The 7,338-nt window shown below is 56.3% G+C and overlaps 1 pseudogene; it reads left to right on the plus strand.

Moving 5' to 3' along the window:
- LOC102756478 overlaps window positions 1-7,338 on the plus strand; it is a 62,780-nt pseudogene that overhangs the window by 7,830 nt on the left and 47,612 nt on the right.

Raw genomic sequence — 7,338 nt, forward strand, 5'->3', positions numbered from 1 at the left:
TGAAGGTGTTCACATGGAGGTGAGGAAAGAGATAGGTGCAGTTTGGAGATGGACAAGGCTGCATTTCTGGCTGTAACATGAATAGGATGAGAGTCAGTTGTGGGCCCAGCACCAAGATCTGACCCACTATGAAGGGTCTAGAGCAGGGGTAGGCAAACTTTTTGACTTGAGGGCCACAATGGGTTCTTAAACTGGACCGGAGGGCCGGAACAAAAGCATGGATGGAGTGTTTGTGTGAACTAATACATGTTAACACTGCTGCTGGTGAAGGAGCGGAAGGGAGAGCAAGAGAACCCTCCGCTCTTTCGGCTCCGCAGGCCGGATAGAACAGCCGAACGGGCCGAATCCGGCCCGCAGGCCGTAGTTTGCCCACAGCTGGTCTAGAGTCTCAGCACTGCACTGTGCTCGCAGGGCAAGGGCGGGAAGTAGGCCACTCACCTAACAGTCTGAACAGGAGTTGCTTGGTGGCAACCTGGTAGTTGAAAATGTTGACTCCTTGGTTATTATTCACCCCGAGGCGAGCCCCGGATCGGACGATGGCTCGGCACAAGAACAGCCAAACGAGCCGGATCGGCCCGCGGGCCGTAGTTTGCCCACGGCTGGTCTAGAGGAAGCATCACTCAGACCCATGGGGACACAGTGTCAGGCCAGAGGGAAAGAAGCGGATCTTTGATCGGGCTGGTTTTGCTGAAGACCTGCTGTGTGACCTTGGGCTAGTGACTCAGCTGCCGTTTCCTCCTTGATTGAATGAGACTCATAACATTATCCCTGTCCCAGCATTCTTGTGACAAAGACACATGATAAGCGCTCTACGCTGCGTGGCACATAGTAGGCCCACAATCCCACGTTACCACAAGCATAATAGTTATTGCTGCTAGGTAAGAACACCAGAGACACACACAGCTGTCCCATGCACTGGTGCTTTTTCTCGTTTTCACATTGTTTTTTATTAAGTGCCTAACACATCAGATCAACCACCATAATCTGATGAGATAAATGTTGTTATCACCATCCCGGTTGTACACATGGGGAAACTGAGGCACAGCCAGGTTACAGTCCCGCCCAGAAGTGGCCATGCTCAGATTTGAACCTGGGCTGCCTGGCCCCAGAGTCTGAGTTCCCCACCTTGGTATGAAACTGCCTCCAGTCCAAAGTCCGGGCATGGCTGGGCTGTGATGTGTGCAGTCCCCACCAGGGCAGGGCCTGCGCCTTCCTGGGCTCTATTCCCTGCAGTGGGAATGGCCTGTTATCAGGGCACTAATTCCATTCAGGAGGGCTCCACCCTCATGACCTAGTCATCACCCAAAGGCCCTAAGAATTTTTAGTTTTTCATTCATTATTTAACAGGGTTTCTCCCTGTGGGCACTGCTGACATCGAGGCCTGGTCATTCTCTGGGAGGGGGCCGTCCTGGCTACTGTGGGGGGTGGGTTAAGCACCATTCCTGGCCCCCCCCACTCGATGCCAGGAGCACCCCCAATGTGACAACTACAGATGTCTGCAGACAAAAACGTCCCCTCCCCCAGGTGAGAACCACTGATTTAAGTACACTGGTTGGATTAATGCGTATCTACTGCTCGCCATTTTGCTCCACTGATAATTGCCAGCTTTGGCCTCATCCCTGTTTTCAGGTGGGGAAACTGAGGCCACAAAGTGGCCATTGTGATGAGGGATGAAGATCACAGACTTCTAGCCCTGGGCTCCAATCCTGGCTCGATCATGTGACCTGGGAGGGACTGTGTTCTCATTCACATAAGCACCCACCCTGTGTCAGGCACCGGGTTAGACACCGAGACAAAGCAAACATCTCACCCCTTAGGGAGCGGCTGATCTGGCCTGGGAGGGCGGGTGGTGGACATGCCCAGCGGGGAGATGAGGGTATGGGGGGTCCGGGGGGAGGGGGAGTCACAGTGAGTGGGTGTCATCTGTGCAGAGGCTTGAAGGAGCTGAGGAGTGCCGCTCACAGGGACCTGGGGAAGTGCCCCAAGCAGAGGGAATAGCCTGAAGGCCTGAGGCAGGACCCGGCCTGGTTTGTTGGAGAAACAGCCAAGAGGTCTGTGTGGCTGGAGCAGGGAGAGGAAGTGAGGGCAGGGAGGGGAGGGGTAGGCTGTGCAGAGCTGTGAGGGCCTGGGGAGGCCTGGGCTTTCTCTCTAGGGAGGTGGAAGCCCTGGAGGGCTCTGGGTAGAGGAGGGGCTGCAGCTGACTCACTGGCACCCTCTGGTGGCTCCTGTGGGGAGGACAGACCATTGTGAGCCACCTTAGGAGCTGAGGGACCAGGTGGGCGATAGGGGTGTGACCCAGGTGTCAGCATCTGGCTTGCAGCAGGAGCTGGCTCAGTGGGTGTTCCCTTTGTGAGCCCGTAGTTATTATTACTGTGTGACTTTAGGCGTTGGTAGTGGGCTAGATGCAAACCCAGGTCTCCGTCTTCAGGGCTGGGACATTGTGACCCCAGTAGGTGGATCTGTTTAGCAGGAGCCCTGCCATCTGGGGCCCGGCAGGGGGGCGATGGGCACCAAGATTGGCACTGCCGGCTTCAGGGATTGGCCGAGCTCCTCAGGGAGAGATTTGAGGTGGGGGCTGTCAGGCTGCACAGAGCCTGGGGGAGCAGCCAGCGCCAGGATGAGGGATTTCTGCTGTGGAAATGGCTCCTGGTCCTGTGGGGCCTTCCCAGGATGCTGTGGGCCGGCCCAGGCAGAGTTGAAGAGGACAGTGGGTGGGTCTCTGGGTCTGGCACCAGATTCTTCTCTGTGGAATCTGAAGTGGAAAAACAGAAACCAGGCCTTTCCCAGCCTCCGTGCTGCTGGCATCACCACTCGGAACTTCAGTCTCTTCATCTAAGAAACGGGGCATCTGGAGTGCTCTCAGTGATGAAGACCCACAGCCCCGCTATCAAGCTGCTGTTGGCAGGGCTTGGGAGCCAGATAGGGCCGGGCTGGAATCCCAGCTCTTTGCCCATCACGAGCTGGGTGACCCCAGGCGGGCCACTCACTCGTTCTGAGCCTCAGTTTTGCCCGTCTGTGACACGGGTAGAATAGTGCTCAGCCCACCAGGCCTAGTACAAAATGAGCGCTTGCTGGCACAAACTGCAGCTGTACCCAGTGCATATTTCTTGGGTCCCGGGCTCCTTTGCCAAGAAGAGGAGGGGAGAGAAGGAGAGAATCCGAGCGCCCACAGGAATTTTCTAGTGGTGGATGCAGTGGCTAGAGAGGTCTCCTGGGCTGGCTGGGATCTTGGCGCCACCAGGAGAGGCCGAGAAGGCGCCTGGCAGGGAGGGGGAGCCCAGGAGCGAGTAGGCAGCTGCATCGGGCCTGGTGTTAATACGCATCAAAGTCCAGAGCCCCATTTTCTCAGGGGTCACTGGACACAGAGAGGAGGCATGATGGGGTCCGGAGAGTGGGCTGCCCGTACCCACCCTGCCCTGTGGTACATAGCCAGGTATTTCAGCCCAGTGGGATCAGGGCTGTGATGGGGACACCAGGCAGTGGTGGCCCACGACAAAGGGGTTCCTGACCCAGCCTGCTGCAATCTGAGAAGGCTCTCAGGGTAGGTGCTGGCCCAGCTGAGGTTGGAGCTGCCAGATGAAGGGAGGAGAGGAGGAAGGGACTCCAGGGAGGAGGAGCGGTGCTCCCCCTGGGTCCGCTTCCCCGGATTGGTGGGTGTAGGGGGTGTCCCAGCTCCAATAAACAGCTGTGCCTCCCGCAGCTGCTCTGCCCTTCCGTCCAGCGGCTCTGAGGGAGCATTTTCCCAGAAGTGAGACTCCTGACCTGGCCGCAGTGATTTTCCCCGTGACTTGGCTGAGGGACCCCTACGGCCCCAGTCACCATTCCTGAGGCTCAGAGGAGGGGCAGCCAGCAGCCAGGGCCAGGGAGGCGGCCCAGGGCTCAGTGCGGAGCAAAACATCTACATCAGGCTCAAGGCTGGAGGGGAGAGGAGTGTAAGATGTCTTGGGGACAGAGAGGCCCTGGTTCAAATCCAGGTGCTCCCCTTTCTGACGGGGTGACCTTGTGCAGGGCTGTTAACCGTCCTGAATCTGTGTGGTCCCGTCTGTACCATGGGATTACCAGTCACTGCCTCGGAGGGATACACAGGAGTTGGACGAGGTCACACTGGCCGCACGCGGTGGGTCTGCCCATTTTCAGGGGAGATGCCAGCATAGACACACGTCGCATCAGTGGGAGCAGAGCCTTGAACGAGGGAGGTGAGGCCCGTCAGGTCACGGATGGGCGCTCTGTTTTGTCCAAGCCTGGCCGGAGCGGTGAGGGGGTAAACTGGGCGCCCGGACGTGGGACCGGAAGCTTCCTTGTGCTTTTTGGTGCTTCCGAGCAGCTAGATGTTTCCAGCGGAAACCTGGTGGCCACTGCTCTCTCCGCTGGGTTTGAGGGCTCAGAGGCCCAGTGTTGCCATAGTTAGAGTTGTTCAGCCCCTTTCTGCCTCTCCTCAGACCCCAAACTTTTACTTAATAGTTTTCTTTAATTAGCTTACCTTTTTATTCAATCCTTTAAAATTTTTTAAAATTCTCTTTAAATAGTTCTAAATCTAAAAATGGTACCTCCTTCTTCCTGTGTCTAGCCACATGGTTTTTGTCCCTGGAGGAAGCCACTATTTCTAAATTCATTCTCCTTCTTATATTCTCTCTCTCTCTCTCTCTCTCTCTCTCTCTCTCTCTCTCTCTCCCCCTTTTCATTTTTCTTCTTACACAAATGATAGCATTCATTGCACTTTTTTAGCCCTTTTTTTTTCATTTCATGATATGTCTTGCTGTTTTCCCCCTAACAGTTCATTTGAAAAGCATCCTTGTTTCTTTTTTACAGCTGCATAGTATTCCACGTCACGCTGAGCCCAGTGTTCATTCAGTCACTCCCCTTTGGTTGGGAATATGGATTACTCCCCTCAGGACCTCGTATGCGCAGTCCTGGAGTCTGCTGGTAAAAATCTCAGCAGTAACTGAATTTGTTTTATGAGATACCTTGTAGTTGGACTGTGAATGGAAATTCAGTATCCCTTTGGGCAATTCAGAGGTTACTGTGAGAAGTCAATAAAAAGGAAACAATGTTATTAAACTCTGGCTGGATGCTGCCACCTGTCCTGGGTACGGAGTTGAGGCTTCTAAGGATGTTACAGACACAGTAGCTCCCAGGTGACACTTCCGTGGAGAGACGACGTCAGATCACTGTGAGGGGCAGACAGCGTGGGCACAGCGCCAGCCTGCCTCAGGATGCCCCCCCCCCCTCAGCTGCGTGTGTCTGAAGCCAGTGTCTTGTGTGGTCAGTGCCTCGGTTTTCTGATGTGTGAAATGGGAATTATGGTGGCCTTGCCCCTCAGCACTGTCAGGATTAGGTGGCACTCATCTTAGTGTTACTAACCTGCTTGGTGCCTCAGTTTACCCACATGTCTCACTAGGGGATGAGACCAAGTTATCTCCTGCCAAGTCTTTTCCAGACTAAAGAGCCTTCAGGGTTTGGCTAGTCATCACTGGGGGGCCTCCAGGTGCTGAATTTGGGGACCTTAGAATCTCGGGGGGTCTCCCCTTCCACCCTCCCCTGTGCACTGAGTGGGTAAGCCCACATGAGGCTGTGTCCACATACAAGTGTGTGTGTGGCTATTGATCCAGGTGGTGGTTGATGAGGCAGGGCTGTGCAGACCTTGGGGGCACGGGGGGGGGGGTGTGATAATCGGTGGCAGCGTTTCTTCACCGTCCTCCTCTCCAGGCCTCCTGCTGAGCTCATGTGGTAACTCCATGGCCAGGCAGGGGGGCGGAGGGGGCATGTGTGCATGGCCCCATGGGGTCCTGGCCACTTACCTGGGCCCACTGGAGCCCCTCTTTTTCCTGCTCTATCCCCAGAGCCCCCCAGGTTCATCAAAGAGCCCAAAGACCAGATCGGCGTGTCGGGAGGTGTGGCCTCCTTTGTGTGTCAGGCCACGGGTGACCCCAAGCCACGGGTGACCTGGAACAAGAAGGGGAAAAAAGTCAACTCGCAGCGCTTTGAGGTGAGTCGGGGGTGTGGGGAAGTAGCCTGGGGCTGCAGCGGCTCAGTCATGGAGGTTGTCACAGGAATGTCCCCCTGACGTAACGCGGGCAGCCAGGGCCGGGCAAGCCGGGCTGGGCACCCTCTCCAGCGGGACCCTTCTCCCACTCACTCCCGCCACGTGGCCCCCCGCCTGCCCAGTAAGGGCCCCGCCAGGCTGGCTTGCTCTGCCCCCTTGTGCTGTGTGGCCCTGAGCAGGGCCTTGCCCTCTCTGAGTCTTACCTGACACTCAGACTCACAGCCAACACCACTGCTCACAGAAAGGAATCCGGACACAGGCACATGATTAGACAGGCATGTCTCCACATCCAACACACCTCCACATGCCAGTCACACATGCTCAATGCGCCTGGCACACACCCATGTACACATAACACTCTTTACTTGTACATACCCGGGCCCAGTTTCTGCCTGTAGTGTATACACGTAGGACATCCTCACACAGGTGTGTACAGCCCCCAGCTCCCCTCCCTGGGCCCCTGGGACCCCGGCCTGGCCCTGACCTCTCTTCCCTGCCCACGGCAGACGATCGAGTTTGACGGGAGTGCGGGGGCCGTGCTGAGGATCCAGCCGCTGCGGACGCCTCGGGATGAGAACGTGTATGAGTGCGTGGCCCAGAACTCCGTTGGGGAGATCACGGTCCACGCCAAGCTCACTGTCCTCCGAGGTATTGGGTTCCCCCGTGTCGGCCGGGAGGCACTGGGCCCGAGGCTTTGGGGACAAACACCAAAAGCATCTGTGAAAGTCTTGCTTTGGCTTCTCTCTTTGGGAGACCTTGGTCTCTCTTCTCTAGTCCTGAATACCACTGAGCCCAGAGCCTGCTGATGGGATTTAGTAAGCATTTGCAGCAAAGAGGTGCCTTCAGAGACTAGAGCCATGCTCATTTTTTATCTCAGTCATGCTCTTCTGATTACAAGAGGCTGACTGAACCCAAATGGGTCAAGTAAGAAAAAGAGTTCATTGGTCCATGTGATGAAAATGTATGTGTCCAGCCTCAGGTTCAACTGGATCCAGGAGCTCATACAAGGGTTCTCAGAGCTCACCCTCTGCCTCCGGGCTTGTTTTCTTCTACATATATCCCCAGATGCCTCAGTAACTCCAGGCTTCCAAGCCCCCGCCCAAAAGGGAGGACCAAAAAGCCCAGGATGGGTGCACCTGGCCCAGCTTGCCCATGCCGGAGCCAGTGACTGTGGCTGGAGGAACAGAGGACTCCGAAGGGCAGAGCTCTCCCTGGAGTCGAGGGTGTGCCAGTCCCTTAGACACAGTCCCTTAGGGCAGAAACAGCTGCATGTCCCCCCTGACGCCCCCCCCCCC

This window comes from Myotis davidii, unplaced genomic scaffold (genome assembly GCF_000327345.1).
Source record: "Myotis davidii unplaced genomic scaffold, ASM32734v1 scaffold341, whole genome shotgun sequence".
Classification (NCBI taxonomy): domain Eukaryota; kingdom Metazoa; phylum Chordata; class Mammalia; order Chiroptera; family Vespertilionidae; genus Myotis; species Myotis davidii.